We start from the raw sequence: 22513 nt of genomic DNA on the forward strand, positions 1-22513 counted from the left end.
CTGCACCGCCACCATTTACTGTACAGTGTCCCCTTATGCGCGGGGCTGAATGAAAACAAAAGCGTCTCATCGTCAGATCGAGGTGAGCAAAGTTCACGCCGAAGACGACAATGTAACGGAATTAAGGCTCCGAGACGCTTCTGACAGCGAGATATAGGCTGTCTGTGGGCGTTCCCCGCCAGCACGGTGGACGGGAGGGGTTCTCTTCCGAAAGGGTCTCTCGGTGACAGACTGCAGCTTCGCCCAGCTGCCACATTCTGGCTCACAACGCTGCATCGAGAGCGATGCCATGCAGCGGGACGCTAAGGCGCCCCTCTGCCTAAACCGAGCCCTATCGCGCCCCTATGCAAAAAGGCGCTTTTATTTGTGAGTACTCTTCCTACAAGGCGCTGCTGTGCGTGAAGCGGTCGATGCTCGGTGCCCGGTCGGAATCCCCCCTCACGGGGGCCCCTGGGTAATGTGATGCAGGCTGGTAAGACTCGGGAGTATATTGTCCTCTCTTGTTTATGAAGCCTCCACCCACTGGCCCACCCTACATTTAGCCGATCATGTGATCCTGGTAAGTCATTTGCAAGTACAACAGTCCTCTGTGTGCCCCCCATTCATTCCCTGCGCGCTGCATAGGGCAGCCGATGCAGGAGGCTCTGTGTGTGCGTGTGTATGTGTGAGAGGGAGAGAGAGGAGGCAGAGAAGGGGGAAGGACACACTTTCCACTGCCCTGCTGCTTCTATTCAGGTCGGTGCCTATTACCCTTTTTATGGAAACATGCCATTTGATGTGCCCGACGCGACTGTCCCACTTGGCCAGTGTTTTAGCGTGTTGTATTTTCCCATTCGACTCTGCGTGACCCCTAGGAGAATTGATGTGCACGCACACACACACACACTCAGCGTTTTTACAAAGAACAAAGCAGAAATGTTGCCAAGTCTGCATGGAACCTGCGCAAATAGAGTAGAGACCGTGTTTGCCTGCTTGGTCCAGTGAAATAATGTAACACACGCATATTACCGCATGCCATGTCTGTTCCGCTGTTAACTTGGTGTGATATACGTGGCAATTGCCACACAGGAGCGTAGCAAAACGGACAAGGTGTTCTGCATGCCGCCTGGTCACCTGTGTTTGTTTGCGTGTACAGCCCCTTGGCTTGCAAGGGGTTAAGGTGGAGATGTCAGCGTTCCTGCGTGCCCGACCTCGTATTGTGTCTGCCAAGGATGTGGCACTGTCCCTTGCATGGCTGCGCGTAGTAGGCAGCGCAGCGGTCTGGCCTCTGGCTATATGTATTATGTGCAATTTTGGGAGAGGCAGCTCCTAGAAACTTCGACTTGACCCTAGTGGCGATGGTGTCGCGTCTAGCAATTGGCATTCAGAAAAGGTGCTGTACAAATACTTCCGAGGTATAGAAGCGTTTTGGGGCTAAGTAGGTATTCCCAAAACCAGGACGAGCCCCCGTGGGAAGCGGTGCAGTTCTGTGAAAAGACACTGGTCATTATATAACGTGTTATGGATAGGCTTCGACGTTGTCCCTAGGAACTGCGGTGGGCGTCTTTGCTAATTCCTTGCCTGCGCCCCCCCCCCCCCCTCTGCTACAGCCGAACGGGGACACAGGGCTCTGCGCTCAGTGCGGAGTCTTACTCCGGAGGAATGTGTAATCTGGTCAAACAACCCTTTCACTTCCTCTGCTCTTGGAATCCGGAGCTGGGCCGCCGGACGTGCCGATGTGCACCCCCGCTGCCCGCGAAGGGCTTTATTCCGTGATTAAAGACCTCTTACCAAGAAAGGGCGCTCGCTCGTGCCCTTCGGCTTTGTTGCTCGAGTTCGACGCAGCCTTGTTTGTTTACATCGCCAATGCCACCACACACCGCAGACGTCTGCCACCGAGGTGCATGCCTGGTACCCTCCATTGCCACCAGTCTCACCCGAGCCCGCTGTGCACCGCCGAGCTCCCGTGCATGGGGTCATGTCCCCGCAGCGAGCATCGGATGTCAGGCTAATTTGTTGTTGAGGTGCAATGGTTTGAACACTGCTGCTTTAATGCATACGTAATCTATTAAAATTGGCGCCCAGTTTATCTCATGCGACGTATAACAACAGACTGTGATACCCACGCCTCCTTTCAGAAACACCAGTGCCTGACGCACACAGATATATCTGGCCAACCCTACCCTGCCAAGGTCCAAGACACCTGGTGACCTGAGCCGGGGGTGGACTGGGGGCCAAAAGAGGCATCGGAAATAAGTGGCCTCATACAACACATTTTCAGCAAGTCCAACCCTTTTCCTATTGGAAAATTTGGAAATTCCACCCAAAAGACGCCCAGGGTGCCATATGGGCCAGTGCACCCCTGACCTGCTGGTGTGTAACCCAAACCGAACCAAATGTTGCATATCTGCAAATTGACAGGGACGCTTGTGTAGAACATTGTGTCCATCACATTTAATTGGACTTCAAGCGAGTCACAGAAGTGACAATATACTACAATCTTCCAGGGCTTGTTGTTTTATGGTGTGCGACCACAAGGGTCTGTCGCAGGCAGAGAAACTCCCCACGCTCACGCATCAGTGGTGGCAATGCTGCACTGATAGGCACGTTGCCCAAAAGGGAAGCGTGTGAGCAGAGCACGTGAGTTAGGCGATAGGGGGCGCCCCACCTCTGTGGGGACCACATGACTCCCAGGATGTCACTTGGACACCACTATTCCAGACATAAGGGTTAATTTAACAGGGAGCCCTGGGACTGGAGCATTGTTGCCCACTGGCACCACCTGACCAAAAGGGTAAGACACAGTGTAAGCAATCCCCCTGAGGCGAGGGAGGGGCAGAAGCGTCACTGGGCCCCCACATTGCGTGGCTATCTTTTCTCCTCAGAGGGCTCCCACCTGTCATAGTTTGCAAGCTTCCAGTATTGTTTCTGTTATACAGGAAAACAACGCCTTTACAACTGGGATAGTGTATTTTGCGCCCAAAATATGCATATTCAACAATATTTGAGAACAATGAGACAAGTGTGTTTTTCCAAATCTTGTCAAACGTAACAAAATGTGTGAATAAGGCAAACTATGTAATCTTGTCGTAATATGCTTTTACACATCAAACACTCATTTTTCACATGTTCGTTGACAGATGGAATTGGTATTTCTGTTCGAAGGTAGTGATTTTCAGATTGCGTTTGTACAGTAGCACCGTTTCACCACCCACCTGTGCCCCTAGGTTCTAGCTAAGACCATCACACATTGCACACAGGACATGTCTCAGGCACCTTGGGAAACGGAAATATCAAAGAACGGCACCCATAGCGCTGTGAGCACTTTATGTAATGTAATTTGTCATTTGTAAAGCACCTTTATCACAATGGTATGGCCTCAAAGCGCTGTAGGGAACCGTAGTCCAAGGTTTGGGAAAATTGATCAGAGGAATGTAGAATGCGTGTGTGCATTATGATGGAACCCCCTCCCCGCCGCCCTGTCTGCTCGAATTATCTCAACCATTACTTGTACCTCTGAATTGACTAATCTGAGTGCATGCAGGAAACCTGAGCATGCTATCGATGCCCACGCGCAACCAAGGTGCAACATCAAGGAAAGTTGGCAAGGGCAATGTTCCACCTAGGCCAAGGAGGGGATTGGCTGAGAGCACCTGTATGTGGCAGGCCTAAGCACAGGCAGGGGAACCAAAGAGCAGGTGCTCACTGGTTTCAGCAAAGACAGGCCCAAAACCATGACAAGCGATACCTAACTTGAACACACATAAACTGGGTTGACCTGTCCATCTCAGAGCCAAGAGTGCAAATTTGGCACAATTCCTAATGTGGTGAGCAGCATGACATAACGATTTGCCAATTTTTAACTATGTCCTCATTGATGCCTAGATATGAAGCCTGCTAGGTTCATCTAGTTTGGCTGTGTCCGTTCTTACTAAAACCTCATGGTCTCTCCCTGGTTTCCAGCTCTGTTGGTGCTGTTCATGTATGGTGTGAAATCCGGGATGCAAGGTCTTCCCCGACGTCCAGGCGCTTGCCCCCAGTTAATTTGCATATTCAAGTAACTTTGGGTCTCACCCTAAGTTACTAGGGGAATCCAGACATGGACCCCTTGCTCACTATTCTTAGAGAGGCACAGCTCCTCCCTACTGATGAGTTCCAACCAGACCGAAACACGTGTCTGGGGATGCTGTTGGTACTCTTGTTCAGAGGAGAATTGCCTAGCATTTTAGTGCTGGACTACCCCAGGGCAGGACAAAGACTGATATGTTTGGGATATTTCTTCTCTGTGAAAGATAGTGAGCTAAAGACTCTGGCTAAGTCTCTCGTAACCAGGACTAATGTCTGGCAGAGGGACTCCCAGGACCCCCCTTGTTAATTTGAATACTCACAAGCCCACATGACCGCCAAGCTCTCCTTCTCGGCCTGGAAGTAAGCCTGTTTCGTGGTCATGAGGTTTCTGCAGGCATAGGCCACTATGAATACATTGGATGATTGTCAGGGTTTCGCTGTGTCAGGATGGCCCCGACCCTGACAGGGCTGGCGTCGACCATCACCTCGGTCTTTCTTTCTGCATCAAAGTACGCCATGTCCTCTGCGCAGGCAATGTTGTTGCGAATCACTTCAAACGCGCTCTGGCAGTCTCTTGTCTAGTCGAAAGGTTGTTCTTTGCGGGTGAGTAGTCGGAGGGGGTTGCTGACGGTAGCATAATCCTTGAGGTATTTTGAGCAGTAGCTTGCGAGACCCAAACAGAAGCACAATTCGGAGGTGGTTTGAGGAGGTTGTGCCGTGTTGTGTGCCGCCACTTTGTATGGGGCTGGCCGCATCCCTCTCTAAGAAAAGATGTGGCTGAAGAATCGAAGAGAGCCCTTGCGAAACTCGCATTTGGATTTGTTGAGGGTTAGGCCCTCAGCTTTGAGTGCAGAGCATACCCTGTGCAGGGCCATGTCGTGCTATTATTTGGATTTTCCGAACACGAGGACATTGTTCGAATAATTGAGGCAGTTGGGGACTTGCCGGATGACCTTATGAATTTCCTTCTGGAATATCTCAACGGCCGACGAGATGTCGAAACAAAGTCATTTGTATTGAAACAGCCTGCGGTGTGTCACAAACATGGTGATGTATCGAGCCTCGAGTGGAATCTCGATTTGGTGATACCCTTTCGTGAGGTCAATTTGGAGAATACCTTCGCTCCATGCAGCAGGTGTATCATGTCGGTGATCCTTGGCACTTGGTGTCTTTCGCATTCTAATGCTTGATTGGCCCTCCAGATGTCCACGCAAAGTCTTATGGACCTGTCCAGCGATTTCTTGGGCACCGGGACTATGGGTGAGACCCACGGGGTGGGGCACGTGACTGGTTTGATCATCTGCTATTGTAGGAGTTTGTCCAGCTCTTCCTCCACTTGCCGCTGTATATTGACAGCTATGCCCCGGTAGTGCTGGGGCACTGGTCCAACCTGGGGGTTAATGTGCAGTTGTATCTTCGGGGGTGTTAATTTTCCGAGTCCCTTGAACAGCTTCAGGAATGCCGCCTCGATGTCATCCGGATTGGCAAAATACTTGTGGGGCCATGAGCTGGTATAGGATGTGCACTAGTCCCGTGTTGACTGCCGTCCTGAAGCTTAGCATGCAGCCACTTTCAACTTCTGTCTTTAGGACGTGCAACAGGATCTTTGCAGTATGGGCTTTGTGAGTGCACCAGGTGGATATAATACCCTTGCATGGAAGGGGCGTGGTAGACCCGTACGGGTAAATGTCGACTGTTGACTTTTTAAGCTTCGGAGGCTGGGCCAGTGCGTTAAATGCCTCTTCACTGATTATATTGAATGTCGCCCCTGTGACGATGAGGAAGTCTAGTGGGGTGTCGTTGACGTGTAGTGTGAGGACTGGGCTGTGCTAGTTGGCTGTGCTGTTGTTTAGAGGTCATAAGTAGCCCTTCTTCCATTGGTCTTCTCCTGACAAGGGGGAGTCGCTCCTCGAGGGAGACCTCATTTCGATGTATCGGACAAATCGTCTCCTGCCGCTGTGTAGCCATCGGTAGGCCGACGGCCGTTTCAAGGTTCTGTATTGCCGTTCCTCTCTCCCTTAACTTCTGAGTTCGCTGTCTTGTTTATTTCCTGGAGGACTTGCCTGCGTGCTTCTCCTTCGGTCTTTGAGAACTCACCTGCTGGGTGTGATGACTGATGCATTTTTGCAGACAGCACGGAACTGCTCGTCGCCGCTGCATGCAGCGCATTGTTGTCCCAAGGCGGGGCATTCATCGTATGGGAATATTCGTAACTGCATCAGAAACACGTGTCTTCTGATCGCCTGCCTGGTTTATTCGGTGTGGTAAATAGTTTGTTCACGGCATCGGTTTCCGCTAGCTTGTGCTGTATGGAGATCTTGCCCAGGTTGTCGAGCTGTGATTCCACCGCAGCTTCCATTCGAGCTAGTACCAAAATGTCTTCGAGAAACTGCTGTTTTTGTAGCAGTTTCTTACGAAAAGTTTGTGACTCACAGCTGGCTATGACCTGAGATCATGGGGCCTCTTTGCTTGAGTATCAGTGGCATTCACAGCCTCATGATGAAATTGTTAAGGGACTCCCCTTTGTCCTGGCATGTCGTATGAAAGATGTGACTCTCACAATCAATATTGGTGTGGGGTGCGAAGTACTCTGATAGATTCTGGTGTAGGTTTCTGGTATGAAGCTGTTTCTAGGTTGAGTAGTTCACCTGCGATGTCTCTGACAGCCGGTCCGACCACCATCGACAGCGTGTTTTTTAGGCGTGCGTCATCCCTGAGCCCTATGGCTCCAACATAAAACTTCAAATCCCTCCGCCAGATGGCCCATCGGGGTCCTAGATTGCTGGTATCTTGTAGGTCGAACTCATGATGCAGGTGCAATACTTGCGAGGCTCCCCCTGATGGGTTGGCTGGTCCTGTGGCGCTTCCCAACGTGCCCTATGCTGATGTGGAGGGGACGTCCTGATCTGACATGGTGGGCGACTACTGGAGCTAAGTTTGGGCATGTACTGTGTGCTGATGTGCAATGTTCTTTTCTTGTGTTCAGGGTGCGTGGTGGCTATCCAGGGCTCTGTGTCCTCCTGGGCTCTTCACCCTTTGGCCTTGGCCGCTATGGCCTTATCCCCTTGCCCCTTTCTCACTGTGTTCCGGGGTGAGGCCGGGGTCTCCTTGTAGAGGGCCGCTAGTAGTGCTGGCATGCACTGCTGTCCTGCCTTAGCAGTTCTGTGTGCTGGCGGGGCTTGCCGCTGTCCTGGCTGTGTCCTTACTGAGGAGGGGGGCTTCCCTTACCGCCTTATGGCAGTGTGACCTGGCTGTGGCCTTAATGCGGAGGGTGGCTTCCCTTACCTCCTTGTGGCTGTGTGCGGCGGAGGCTGAGGACCGCTCTGTGTTCCGGGGGAGGGGCGGGGCTAAGGGGAGGAGGCGCACAGACATGCTTTACAAATGCCCAACAGCATCCTCTAGGCCCTCCACTGGCTGCGTCATGCCCTGGCGTGGCTACCAGTCGCTGTGCGTTCGTCGGCCTTTCGAGCTGTTGTCGAACCACAGGGAGTGGGGGGCACGCACACGCAGTGTTCGCTCCTTGCCAGTGTGAAGTCCTGGATGCGGGGGTCCTCCCCGGCGTCCAGGCGCTTGCCCCCAGTCTCACCTTCGGTGAGAATTAAGACACGGAGCAGGGTGAAGTGTGACCTCCTTTATTCAAACTATAACATGAACCTAACTTCCCTCAGCACGCCTCGCTAACCACAACGTCACTCCTCTTGCTCTCGGACCGAACGAGGGCTGACCCCCAATACCGATGTGTAAGGGCTGTGCAGTCGTGCCTTGCGACATGACATCTGGCTCCTCTAACATGTCTCTGCTAGAGCATCTTGAATTTTCTTTCTGCTATTGACCGGCAGCACTATTTATTACTGGTTGTCAGGATCGCTCTTTAAGTGAATAAGTACTTCCTTAATTTACCCACAAGCCTCCATGATGTTATTTTGCATCTCTTTTCAGAACTCTTCAGCTTAGACACTATGTAACAACCAAGCACAGCACTTTATGAAGTTCTGTAATGTATCCATTTATTTTCTGTGACTGACATCATCTTAATATTCTAAATGAGGACTCACCAACAGTGATCACCAAGCATCCCTCTGATTTTCTGAATTAATCTCATTGTAGGCACCTAAAATTGACCAAGATCGCTTTACTGACTGTAACACTGTTAGAATATATTTAAGTCTTTGACAAAGAGAACTCCAGCGCCACTCTCCGAGCACATTAACTCCATATCCCACCGCTTCACTCTTTTACTGCTCCCAGCGTAGTTGCTGATTTGCTGAGTACCTTTTTTCAGCTTCCTTTATATGCTGTGCTTTTTTCAGTTCCCTCTGCTGTGTCAGCCTTGATGCATACTATTATTCAAGTGCTGTCATTTCATCAGAATAATCGTGCTAGCAAAAGTCACTCAACAGTTCATTGGATTCATCTTCCCATCTCTCTCCGCTCCCACTTCTGACAGTGTCATCAAATGACCCTTTATCCTGATGATGAAACATTGCATTTTACAAGCAATCGTCATTAAAAAAAAAATAAGGCACAATGTACAATCTACTAAAACCAGCAAAAGTTAAATGCATGTTTATTTTTTTATAAGATCTGTAGTCCGATTGGTTCACTCATAAATGTTACAAAAACTCTTATAAGGTTGAATGCCTCGATACAGGATAAGGCGCTGCTTCTTCTATCCTTAGTTAGTGCCCATGCCCAGGGATATCAGTAAAGATGCCCAGTTTTCCTTCTACTCTGTACACATTAATTCATCGAGCAATTGAATAGGACGGTTGATTGTATCATTTGTTGTGGCAACCACACTTGTCACAATGTGAAGCATTGCGGAGTGAACATATTCAATCATTATGGCCACATGGTATGAATGAGTAATATGATTTAAATGCATTTTCTTTAAAATGGTTTAGATTCCTCTTCATTTTAATACCAAGGTGTTTTGTTTATGTTTTGACGATGCCATTTTTCGATTCTCTACAACCTAGAATAATAACCTTTGATGATACAGGAAGTGTTTGTAGGGTCGGACTCCTAATTTTTGTGTGGATTTCATCTTTGAGGTAGCTCCGGTTATAATACATTTGATGAGACACCCTTTATTAAGTTTGAACGCTATTCAAAGCTACATTTTAATTGTTTAAAATGATCTCTCTGGACATTAATTGCACCTTAGGACAGTTTTGCCAGCAAAACACATTGACTGCTTTCTTGTTTTATTTACATTGGTGGATATTTTTGAAACTATTCGGAAATCAATAAGTTACTTGCAAACTGAATTGTACAAAATGATTGAAGCTTGATATCTAATTCTAGCAAGTGGCATCACTCTGAATGTGGGATTTAAAACAGCTTTTGTTTGATATGTCTTTTTGAAACAATTGGAAAGTGTTAAAAGCTTTGCGGTAATGTGTGGGTCCAGACAGGGTGTTCCGGTCACACCACATTCTTTCGTATTAGCATGATCTGATCTGGGATAATAATTAGGATTGTATTTTGATATTTCTTAATATTAGTTTTCAGCGCAACAGTTGTTCTACTTTTCAGTGCAGTACACATTTGCACATCATTTTTCATTGTGTGCACTTCCCGAGAGTACACTATCAATTCAAGAGATCTGTTGACTATCTATCACTTGGATGGCCAGTCATGGCACCAGACACATTGTTTGCTGATCACCTTGTTAATCTGCTGTACAGAAAAAGATTGTGCACAGGTGTTTTGGTTCCACCGTGGATCTAAAGACTTGCCATGTTACTCCTGTATGGTGAAGTGAGATGGTTAGCCATTTAGGACCTTTATTTGAGTAGTCCACGTCTGATAAAGTGTTTGTCTTCCTCCATATCAATCTGCTGCTGAAACCAGGTTTTTACTTGGGTGTGGAAAGCCGCCACGTTGGATATCAAAGCTTGCTTTGCTAGTGCTACTGGCCCGGGCAATGGGCTAGCTGCTCACAGCTTTAATCCGAGTAGAGCACCACTGTTGTGGTGTTTGTAGTCACTTTGCCTTGTATATTGCCTTGGTGTGAAATTTTAAATCTCAAGATTGGCTCTGCCGGCACGAATGACCAAGGGAGCAGATTGACACTTTGGGCACGATTCATGGAATTCTTTGCACGGTTAAGTGACTTTGCACTGTTGAAAAGTGACTTTGCACTGCAGAAACAAACCCTGATCCATGGAGCTGTGCAACCATGTAGAGGGCATGTATCAGCCACCTGGCCTTCACCGATAAACTAGGTTAAATAACATTAAGGACAGGTCCTCCTATTGAATGAAGTAGGAAAGGCTGTTCCAATATGGCTCTATTCTCTTAACTAAATGTTATGTAAAGACTGGCTGCACTAAACAGAAGTTACTTACACAATGAGTCATAGTGTTCAGTCCTTGCCCATTGTTAAATGCACAACAGGTATCTTTTAAAGGTTGTGCAAATATGGTGAACATTGTTGAAATGGAGGGCAAGTGGATTCTGTGTTTAAGACCTCAAACATAAGTCGCTGTCCTTGAACTGCCAGAAAGACCTTGTAATTAAAGCCATAAGCAAAGTGAGGAATCTTGACATAACAATAATATCTGTTGAAACTGCAATTTTTCTGCATTCTGGGGATTAGGGTGACATTGTGTATGTATTCCGAACATATTTGTGTTATTATCTTTTACAAATGAGTAAAAAATGGCCTATGCTGATGCAGGCTTCATTTTTGTATAAAATGAGACACTGTGTACTTTTCAGGCACTTCACTTCTCCACTCTCCATGAAATACTGGTCGTGGATGAACCTGAAGTCCTCTCGAGTGTATGATATGTGCAAAATAAATCTTACCTTGCAATTCTGAAACTCTGTCTCAGATATTCTACTTTGTTTGAATTATAGTGATTAGAAGTTTCATGCTTAAAAATTTGCCTATGTCAAATCATGGTCCATAAAGTTTGAAGAACCAAATCTGTTTGTCTAGCTACACCAGCATCCCATAGCGATGTGCAAACTTTGTTGACCATCTTTTTGGGCTGATAGATAAAGAAATCAAGGAAGGAGGAAATATGCTATGATGGACTGTATTTATTTATTTGTTTTAACAAGCTGGAGGCTTACATGGGTTGCACTAAGTTGACTCTAAACTGGACAAGCCTTCCGTAGAATAAGTCACAAAACATTTGGGTTGTGGTCTTCTTATACTATTCAGAACAATGAAGTGGATGTACCATATCATCAGATTAACGCCACCTCACTGGGTCATCTCAAATCTTTGGATGATAGCCCTAAGCAACAGATGGCAGATATCATCACTCAATCTTTTTGAGCGCTGATAAATGACCGTCAGCAGATTCATGAGGTTGTGATCTCCCCTTCTGATACAGTACAGAATGACAAGGATGTTTTGGAGAAAAAAACAAAAATATACTAAGGTGCTTTGGTCACCACTCCCTTATATAACATTTTTGGCAATTAATGTTAACAAGAAGGTGTTGGTAGGTGACTCTGATCAACAAGTATACTCATTAAATGTATTGGCCACAACCATAGCAGGTATGCACCAAGCAAACACTAATCATCCATAACCTGTGCAGACCTGTAGGAATCTTCAGCATTTAAAACTTGTGGAGCTTGTAGTCTTCTGCAGTAAGAGTGCCACTACACAATAAATGTCTAGTATCTGTCTTCAGCGCCAAGACCCCCTTCAAACACTGGGGGTGAACCTGTGATCTACATTTACATCTGTAACTTTAGGGTCACAAAGGTAATAGTGCCCTTTATTTTACCCACTCATACACATAAGCAGTACTTATTAATTTGTTTTGAATTCTTGAAACAGTGGTGTCATAATGAAATATGTTATCAATGAAGAGTACAATTGAAAAAGTAAAAAATAAAACTAAAAAGCGTACTGGTAATACCAGTCCAGCAGGAGGATCTCTGTATGACTGAAGGTCACCCATTATGCACTAGGATCATTCCCATGCCTATGTCTCACATACCCAATCTTATACTGTCACCAGTGGTACCCACAAACCACTCTTGAGACTCAAGTGAAGTCCAAGGTTTTTTTTATTAAAATATTTCTTGACCCTAGGGCCGTCCCTCTCTCTCACCTCCCGTGGGATGTCCTCCCTATCCCAGGCATCTGTAATATTGACTGGTAATCCCTACTGTCTGTTTATGGCTTAAGCTATGGATGACTCCCTAAGATGCCGGCGTTCTACCTCTGTCAGTGACATCCTATCTGTCCCAACTCTATCCAGTTGCTAGCATCTTAAGGGACTTTGGAAAGTGCCTTCCACTCACTCTGTTGGATTTAGGCTTGTTCACTCACACGTACCGTCCTTCTTCTACTCTAACTGTCCCTTTCCTCCTCCTCCTCCCACCAACTCTCTGTCCTTCCAACGTTTCACTCCTCTTAGTTCTTGCCTCCATCATTTGATGTCATCTTTCCTCCCACTCCACTCTCACTCTCCCTCCTCCACACTACCACTTCCTCCTCCACATCACTACTTTGCCCTCCAAACGACTATTTTGCCTCCCTGCACACTATGCCACTACTCCGCTCCCCACCCCCCTACTCTGCCCTCCAACAACTACTCCATACTGAATCCACTACCCCACCCTCGAACCCGAACCACTACTCCCACTAAAACACTATCCTTTCACTTTGTAGTCCGACGCTTCACAAACATTTCTTAACCTTCCCTTCCTAACTACTCCTGCCACACAACCACGCACACTCGCACCGCAGTACCCTTGCACCTACTGAACCAACTCTTCACGCCACAGGGCATTCTGATAAATATACATGATTAGTGAGGATCCGATGATTTCCCATGTCTACTATATTTTAATGGTTATAATTGGGGTGAGTAGAATGCTAGAATGCGCTAATTTCCAGAAACTGAGCTAGTCAGTTAGCACAGTGAGCAAAGAAAAGTGTAATGCAAGCACAGACTGCCACTCTCTTCTACTAATTTGGACATTGCTAGAGAGCTTGTGTTGTTAAGCTCCATTACCTGCCACTGTGATCTTCATGAGAATACTTATGCTGCGTGGAGCTCGTGCTCAACCTAACGCGCCTTCGGTCAGGTGAATAAAGGACAGTCCTCTCCTGCAACGCTGTGGAGAGAGGCCTTGAGCCTCTCACTGGCTCCTTTAATGTTGTTTATGTGCTAGAGACATACTGTATGACTTCCTTCAATATGGCTGGATATCATTGTGTCATAGAGTCTGCCCTACATCGTGCTGCAGAAACACTAGACAGTTCAGGCATGAATGTTTCCTCTCTTTGAAATGACACATAATTTCCAGATTACATGACAAGAATATCCGCGCTTTGACCAAGACTAGAAGTGCTTGCCTTTGGCTTGCTGTGCCCAAGGGTTATTTACCACCTACTATGTGTCGTGCATCATTGCTAAATGCCACTTTACACCTTTTCTGCTTTACATTTCCAAATGATTTGACCTTCTTACTGGGGTTTTGTTATACTCTTGTGTGTTCTGTACCAGAAATGTCAATGGGAAACGAGTTATGTGAGGCCTTTGAAATCCCTGTACGTTCATTTATGAATCAAACGTATCAGAATGCAGGTCTGTAAATGGACATGTTGGTATCCCATCCACTGATTGTAATGTATAGCTTCCTAACCGCTGACCACTGATTTAGATATACCCGCTGCTGCCTTAGTAGTAGACTTCAAAGGACTTATGGCCTTAATGTTTGTTGAGTCCTGGAAATGTATTGATCATTGTCTGATTAGGAGCACTTGAGAAAGGGGCCACTCCTTTGTGTTCAGGCCCATGAAATGAATGTTAGTAATCGAATGAGTAAACCCACAAGGGAATCTAGAATGTCTGAAATGAAAGGTAGGGATACCACTAATTATATCTGGTTAAATCAGGAATCTTCATATCCTAAATTGGATATCATGTTTGCTAAAATGGGCAATGTACTAGAATGCACGTTGATTGTCCTACAGATCAGTACATCACTATTCACATTTCAACTGTCCTAAAATACAATTGTGACCTCATAGATTGCCTGCTCGGAAATTGCTGAGTTTGTGCTGAGATTTAGTTTCTTTAAGCACCTGTGGCGGGCCCGGTGGCCAATCAGGTTGCTCAGAATGGGGGCTGAATCTCATGACACAAGCCCCTTCCCAGGAAGCACTCCCCTGCTTGCACCCACCCACCATCTTAAATGTCACATCATTTCATATCATATAATCTATCATCTGTAAAAAGGACCTATATTATTAACTGCTGCCTGTAACACCTGGAGGCACGAACAATAGACAGATGTTCATAAACCAGATCGCCTCCGTGCCCCCCACTTTCTCCACATTTCCGCAATGCTTGATGGCCATTACTATCCTGATGGGGAACCAGATCGCCTCCGTCCCCCCGACTCTCTCCACATTTCCGCAATGCTTGATGGCCATTACTATCCTGATGGGGAACCAGATCGCCTCCGTCCCCCCGACTCTCTCCACATTTACGCAATGCTTGATGGCCATTACTATCCTGATGGTAAACCAGATTGCCTCCATGCCCCCCACTTTCTCCACATTTCCGCAATGCTTGATGGCCATTACTATCCTGATGGTAAACCAGATCGCCTCCGTGCCCCCCACTTTCTCCACATTTCTGCAATGCTTGATGGCCATTACTATCCTGATGGTAAACCAGATCGCCTCCGTCCCCCCGACTTTCTCCACATTTCCGCAAGGCTTGATGGCAATTACTATCCTGATGGTAAACCAGATTGCCTCCATGCCCCCCACTTTTTCCACATTTCCGCAATGCTTGATGGCCATTGCTATCCTGATGGTAAACCAGATCGCCTCTGTGCCCCCCGATTCTCCACATTTCCGCAAGGCTTGATGGCCATTACTAACCTGATGGTAAACCAGATTGCCTCCGTACCCCCCACTTTTTCCACATTTCCGCAAGGCTTGATGGCCATTACTATCCTGATGGTAAACCAGATCACCTCCGTGCCCCCCACCTTCTCCACATTTCCGCAATGCTTGATGGCCATCACTATCCTGATGGTAAACCAGATTGCCTCCGTGCCCCCCACTTTCTCGAAATTTCCGCAATGCTTAGTGGCTATTACTATCCAGCACTGCTATGTATAGGTGAGGCTACGAAGGGGTCAAAAACTGTACATGTTTTAAAGAGCGGCTGCCCAGTGTGATGGATGGTTTTGCCGTTTCTGTTATTAGAATTCATTTATTTTGGAAGGTAACTAGTTCAGCCTAATTGGTGCATCTTGGGTATGAACATTGGCCTTGTGTCACAATTTAAGTAGGTGGAGCTAACATTGAAACTTTGGAATGTGTACATGAAGCTGACATGTCAAATGTCGCTTAGCTACAGAAGTACGCTGTTAATATATAATCACACATGCAGCAGCATTGTATGTTGGAGCACTAGTGAAAGTGGGCAAACTGAAAAAAAGGCTTATGTTAAATTGAATGTCTGAGAGATGAATTCAACAAAAAGGGAAATGATTTGGAGGTAAAATTGTGATGCGCTTTGCACTGCGCTCCTTCGGAACAAGACTGCGTAAGCAATTGGGTTACAATGAGACTAGATGGCTTAACATGAAAGCTCCATGCATCCTCATATTGGAGTCTGAGTAGGACGACTTGTAAGATACTAAGTCGTAGCGTCAGGGCCTCTGTAAAGGTGGCATGTCTTTGGCAAAACTCAAGGTAAGGAGTTTAGTAAAGTGATGGGTAGCCACCCTCCAATCTAGATCTGATCATATGCTTTTATGTTTAGCCCTTTGTGTATAATTTTACCCAAGTAAAGATTTGGGCTTATTCCATTATTTGAGTTTTCTATAGAGATATGGCCAATAGGGCAATAGGGCAATGCCGAAGTGCCAGTCCATTATTCTAGATGGGCCAGTTTTTTTTTTCTTTTTTCTTTTACAGAATGGACCTCTTTCTGGACAGATTGGGCCAGTTTCATATGTTACTACATTTTTCTTTTGTCCACTCTCCCCTCCGGGTCTGAATGCTTCAAGAACTGTGAATGTGTCCCCACTCCCCCTCTCTGTCTGTGTATCCCCCTTGTCCTCTCCCTCATTGGTGAACTACATTGCATTGTGTGTACTGCAGTTTGCACCATTTACCTTATCAATAAATACATACATATGTATGTAGCTCAGAGCTGGGGGGAAATCCGCCAAGGCCATGATCTGGCGAACCCTTAAATGCGGCAGTAATAGCGCTACCGCCGCATTTAAGGGTTACCGCCAGACTCGTGATGAGGCTTTAATCAGTAAGTACATACAGTTTACTAAAATGAGTGCTCATTTTATTTTTTACAAGTTTCATCCCATCATTAAAGTATTTTAACCATGGACCTAGAATCTTGAGACAGCCTCAGGATTTGGATGCCAGGATAAAATTGCTGCCACAACTTTAACTCCATGAGCCATCCTGCTTTTCAGTTTCCGGAGATAATGCTCCCTTTCCCCAAAACTGGGAGTCACTCAGAAATTTAGGAGATGGCTACTGAGGGCTAAGGATGTAGCCAGGTGTCAGGGTAAGGATGATTGTGTGCATGCGCAATATGGTTTATGTTCTCTGACCCCTTACTGTTTGCAATCGCAAAGCGGGTTTCATCAGTTGACTTCTACCAAGATATCAATATGAGCTATTTACACTGAGGACTGGGACAAAGTTATACAGATTCCAAACATGGGGAGATTACAATCTGGTGAGCATGCAGGCATTATTTTATTTCTGCAGCGAGTCTACTCCCCCACCTTTCACTATATAGACAATACCGTCTTACAAAGGATGGCATTCGCGAAGTTATTCTGACTTCTATAGATCCTTATATAAGGATGACTCTTGTCAGCATCACTCTATAATTGATTAATTCCTTAGCACCGTTGGTATACCAGTAGCCTCTATGATCAAGAATGGCTATTCTCATCCATAATGAACGATGGAGTGTGCATTTGCTATGTAGCCTAGCAACTGCCAAAGCTTCCTGGGAGGAAGCTATTATATAGGGTAGCAACCACCAAAGCTTCCTGGGAGTTTGCAATTATATATCCCATTAACCGCCAAGGCTTCAGGGAGGATGCTAGTCCAGTTGAAGTAATTTCCACTTTGTGGCCTGTATTAGTCCCTGTTTTCTCAATTTAGTAAAGTTGAAAATTGATAAAGGTTGGGAACCAGTATCGTGAGCGATCTTCACCCAATAAAGGGAACAAACCACAGCTTTGCTCAGCTCATCCCCTCATAGCACTACTGATATCCTTGCTTCCGCAAATGATTCCGATGCAGCACAGCTTCATCCCTGGGTTGGATACAAGCAGGCATTTATAAAATTGTCAGTACTCTTCTTCATGTGACCGTTGTCGAGATCTCCCAGATGCTACTATGCTTTCATGATGGAGTGAATATCTGGTTATCTGGGAGTAGCTTTGGGCATTTTTCTCCACACCTGAATGTCAGCACTTTTGGTACAGTCGCAAGTAAGGAATATGTGATGATCATGATTAAAAAAGGCACGATATAGTTATGTTGTCTGACCCTTACTATTTGCTATCGCAGAGAGGGTTACATTAGTAGACTTAACTGCTAAAGTTACATTTCTAGAATGTATTATCACTTAGTCATTTCAGATTAAAACAGCTGAATGTGGCGAAGATATCCTCTTGGTATATGAGAAACCTCCAGCATCATATCATGTGGTTTTGATACTTTTAAACAAAATCAGGCCTTAGACTTTGTCATGAGCAAGCATGTAGGGCATGGGTGCTCTCACTAGTAGGACCGTTATTGCTATCTTTCTCCCTTGTTCCCTAGCCCGTTTTTTGTCTTGTGGCGCCCTGAAACACCATTTGTTGCATGGGTGCCTTACAAATGTCCAATAACTAAATAATAAATAAATAGGCAATTGGTTTTCACAGAGCTTGTTCACGAATACTTTGAACGTGTAACTATATTTCCAAGTATATCATACCCTGAGTGAGAAGTAGCAAGTGATTTAAAATCGTGTAGTCATTTAGGTGACCAGAGAGATTTTCACAGTTGGGTCCCATAATTACCCCTCAGACAAGACCTTGGGTTAATACTTGGCTTGGTAAACCACAAAGGGGCCACCATTTATTTAGAGGCATTTTTATGACCACATCGCAGCCCTGCACCGAAAAAATGCACATGTACTAGGTTTTCGTATCTCTTGGTCCCAGTTGGGCTGCTGATTAAAGCATACCACAGATTTCGGAAACTCTTTCTAAGCCGCAGCCCAACACAGCACTCATTTATCAGAACTCTGTATTGCACTAAAAAAGTTAGTTTGTTTTCCTGGACATACATCCTTTGTTCTCTCATGTGTCAACAGCAATGAAATGTCCTTCGACCTTTTCTGTAGTCAATTATCTGATCATCAGTGTCATTTCACCTACTTGAAGGAGTATCTCTACTCGCTGTTTACCAATTTGGGGAACATCTCCATTTTGGGCCCTAAAATAATCGCAATCATTATTCACAAAATATTAAGGATCATACGTGCAAGAACAGAGCCTCGGTGAACCCCATTGGTGACAGGGAAAATATCTGTAGGCTCACCTGTAGCAACAAAGTGCCCACTTCCTGTATTCAATACCTACAGCGTAGGCTGGGGAGACAAACCTGAATGTGTATGTAGGTTATTAAAGAAGTCAAACAGATTACTTCCTTTAAAGGACACGTGTTTCGAGATGAGCAAAAACAGAAAAGGCACTGGTTGTATGCCAATAGAAATTTTAAAGCCCACTGAAGTGTTGGATACATTTCAATTGGTTGGGAGGATGAGGACATTTTTTCTATTTAATTTCCCCCATATTGTATAAATAGACATGATGAGAACGATTGCAAATTAATTAGCTGGATAGCCTCGTGGCCCCCATTATAATAATAATGTATGCTTGCTCCTAATATGTTGAAATTGTACATTGATCATTGAAGCAGTAAAGAAAAATGAGAAAATAGGATCCACATCACTTGATCTGCTGTAAACGTTTCCATGGTTATAGGATCACTGGCTGGAAATTGGTTGGACTTATGATCCAAGGGCCTTCTTGGTTCTGGTAACCTTTGGCCTCATCGCAGCTTTAGCTCCAGAAACGGCTCCAGAGGAAAGTAGCACAACAGTACTGATCTGAGTAGCCAGGCAGCATTAACACGAGCGCAGTGGTAAAGGCACTGGTCTCCCTTGAATACCACTGAGTTTATCCTTGAAACGCCACTTGGCATTTGTTTTCTATAGATAATGGCTAGTGTACAGTGGACTGAGCCTAGGCCTACTGGGGATGCATATGGGTAGGATACAGGAGAGGGACATTGCAAGGTTACTCCTGACACCTGCACTCTGTATAACCGCCTTGATCTGGAGGTGAGGAACAGGCTGTTTAAACCACTCTGGAACTTGGAAAATTGGATATAAGTTCCGACCCCCAAACGCTAGCGTGCTTGGGTATTCCCCTTCTCCACCATCTACTCCCATTGAAGTTCGGGGTAGAAAGACCACAGTGCATGCATACAGGTAGGAAGCTTTCAAGGAACAACCATAAGACCCAACACCAACACATTTTGACTTTTGGGGACAGGGGACCTTCAATGACAAGCACCTGCCGCAGCTGCATTGGACTTCAGGCACAGGAGGACTCCAGGGAAAATCTTTTTTTTCACGATTTTAATGAGGGCCTTGAGAAGTAGATTCTTTTGGTTTGGTACTGAGTCCCACCTCCATTCACACTGAGCCTAGGGCCTAAAAGCACACATGGGAACGGCTTATGCACTTATTCTTTCACCAACCCAAATGGGGCCAGATGTGGTCATTGCACTGGCAAGTATACTGGATCTGGTGCAGATGTTTGCCAATCAGCTCAACCTTCAAGATCGAGTTTAGCTGCCTCCCAACAATACTACCTGGCGGCAGCCAATGCTACAAGAATGGAGTTCCTTTAAAGTGTATGGGAGGCACTGCTGTGCTGCTTTTGCTATATGTACTGTGTAGAGTACACATGCATTGCTGATACCCGTGCTGTACCTACTGTGTCCGTGTGGCAATGTCCCACTGTTGTTGTCTGTGAAATATCTGTTCTGTGTGTAAAGTAGTCCTGTGTGAGAGAAGTTCGTATTGGCGCTATATCTGCGGTGTCTCTTTGCAGAACGGAAGGGGAACTTCATCTACTTTCTGTTGAAGCCTTACCTGTTGTTTCTCTCTATGAGAAAAACAGATCCATCTGCTGCATCCCTTACTGCATCCCTGCTGTATCCCTTACATAAGCAGAGATCCCTTACTGTATCCCTGCTTATGCTATACCTGCCCTGTGTTTGTTGGGAGAGCTTGTACTGCTTCTTGTGTGGATGTAGGGAGCCTGTACTCATTTGGCCCATACTGCAATTTCTCTGTGAGGGGCTCTTGTCTCTCTGTAGTGTGTTGGTAATTCTTTCGCTGCTGCAGTCTGTGTCTTGTTTGCCACAGTCTACAATACCTTTCATGTTGTGTCTGCCTGTCTTATACTGGCTCCCTGTGTCCTGGAAGTGTGATAGAACAGGTTGTGACTTCAGTGTCCAATGCCGCCATAGTCTGAGCCGAAAACCAGCTACCACGTTTCAGGTAGTGGAGAATAACCTTCTCAGAGAGATAATGGGGTCTGTTAAGGGCAAAATATGCCTGCAGAACATTCTAGATTATTTTAGGTTGGGTTGGGGCACACGCCAGCCAATGTTCTAAAGCATGGCCACCGAGCAAACTGGAGTAGGCGCTTTTCAGGCACTGGGAGGCTGAAGCCTATATCAACAAGTCTGCCTTCAGGCAGGTCTTATTGGTATATTTTAAATCCAAGGAGTTCAATTTGGTTTAACCAAACGTGGCTGAGAAAATGGAGACTGGTGACAGGGAACTTTCACTAGGTTTTGATTTGGCCAACTCGCCTTGTTTACATTGGGGGTACTTGGCCCCGCTTGCTGCTGGAGGGATGCAGCTTCGCTGATTCGAGTCTAGGGCTACATAAAGCGCTATGCCTGTATGCCTCTTCTAGCCCATCATCATCATCAGTGCAACACAGGTTCGAATCCCGATCCCGCGCTTAGAAACCACTCTCTGGTATTAAGCGCATTATAAAAGAACAATTATAAGTATACCTTCATTAGTTGAAACCATTGCTCCTGGGTAAAGTGGTAAGGCGGACTAAGGATGTAACCCCCCTTTTCCCCCAAACGTCTGCTAGTAATTTTTGTGGCTGCTCTTAGTATCTGATGGCTTCTGGAATAAATGCACACTCTGCCACAGGGGCATGGGAAGATGGGATGTGGGGTTCGGGGCGGCATGTTGGTGAATATGTACTGTCAGGCTGCACTGTAGGTCACCAACCTTCACTCAAATCAATTATTGTAAATGTTTGATGCTTTTAGGTACTGTGTTTAGGCTTTAAAGGTTATGATCATTTAAGTTATGCTGTGTTATTACATTTCCTGATAGAGTTGGAAAACGAATTCAGTTATTAATTTCAACATGCTTCACTTTATTGGGAATTCCATGTGGGCTACAATAATAAAAATACAGCTGCTGCTAGTTAGGAGCACACCCGAGTTTTGCTGACCGTCCCAAAGGTTTACTTTTTAGTTTATGTTTTGATTTTTAATGTTAATGTGCCTGTCTTGATTTTCTATTTACTTGAGATGTGTATGTGTAATGTCCCTTTTCCGATTCTACCGGGCCTTGCATCGCATAGTACGGAAATCCTACGATAAAGGATTTAAGCTGATGTATGGTATCACTGCTTCTCTTCCCTCACAATAAACTACATCAAGTGCTCCCTGGGCCATCAAACATGTAGGACTGCAATGGTATCATGACGGTTGCAAGACATTTCTGATAGCCTCTGCCCCTCCAATTGAGAGGCCACCTTTGGTGCTGGTTGAGGTACTCTTCTGCCTTCCTGCATATTTTGCCAAGATGGCTGTCTATTATTTGCTTGTCCTGCATTTGAAGCGAATGGTACATCTAGTAAGTAACGTGAATCAAATTGTGGTAAACACGTAGATATGATCAAGCAGTAAATACATTGTTCCCTTTTCAGTTATGTTCTGCATATATTGGAAGAGATTTTGAAGAGTTAAGAAATGTTTAGTGAAATTGTGAGGCAAGACTAGTGTTAGGAAGCCCAATAGACTCCAAAGAGGACACAATGAATGGATTTAGTTTAAAAGAGTTTTATTCAGCACCATACACAGTGTTAGGAAATGTGTTCAAAAAGGTGTTAGAATGGCAAAACAAAGTCTTTTTTGCTTCGAAAGGTTCTTTCCAAAAGGCTCTCCAAGACTCCCACCAAAGAACAAAGGTGCTCTGAGAAGCGATCTCCTGGTCAGTCGCTCACCTCTTCCTGTAGACCAAATATAGGGTTGCACTGTCCGGCTGTTGCAAGACTAAAGCTACAGGCTCTGTTTCATCAAGCGTCACAGCAT

The 22513-nt window shown here is 45.7% G+C and overlaps 1 protein-coding gene across 2 annotated transcripts in view; it reads left to right on the forward strand.

Annotated features, from left to right (window-relative positions):
* Positions 1 to 201: 201 nt before the first annotated feature.
* The window catches only part of KLF12 (KLF transcription factor 12), a 1402590-nt gene continuing 1380278 nt past the window's right edge, over positions 202 to 22513 (forward strand). The window contains exon 1 of one of the 2 annotated variants that reach the window (XM_069639836.1): positions 202 to 559. The gene's annotated coding sequence lies outside the window, so the exon portion shown is untranslated. Of the gene's footprint in view, positions 560 to 592; positions 736 to 22513 lie in introns of those variants that run through there. The other variant, XM_069639835.1, reaches the window with a different exon arrangement.

This window comes from Ambystoma mexicanum, chromosome 7q, assembly GCF_040938575.1.
Source record: "Ambystoma mexicanum isolate Mex_15411 chromosome 7q, UKY_AmexF1_1, whole genome shotgun sequence".
Classification (NCBI taxonomy): domain Eukaryota; kingdom Metazoa; phylum Chordata; class Amphibia; order Caudata; family Ambystomatidae; genus Ambystoma; species Ambystoma mexicanum.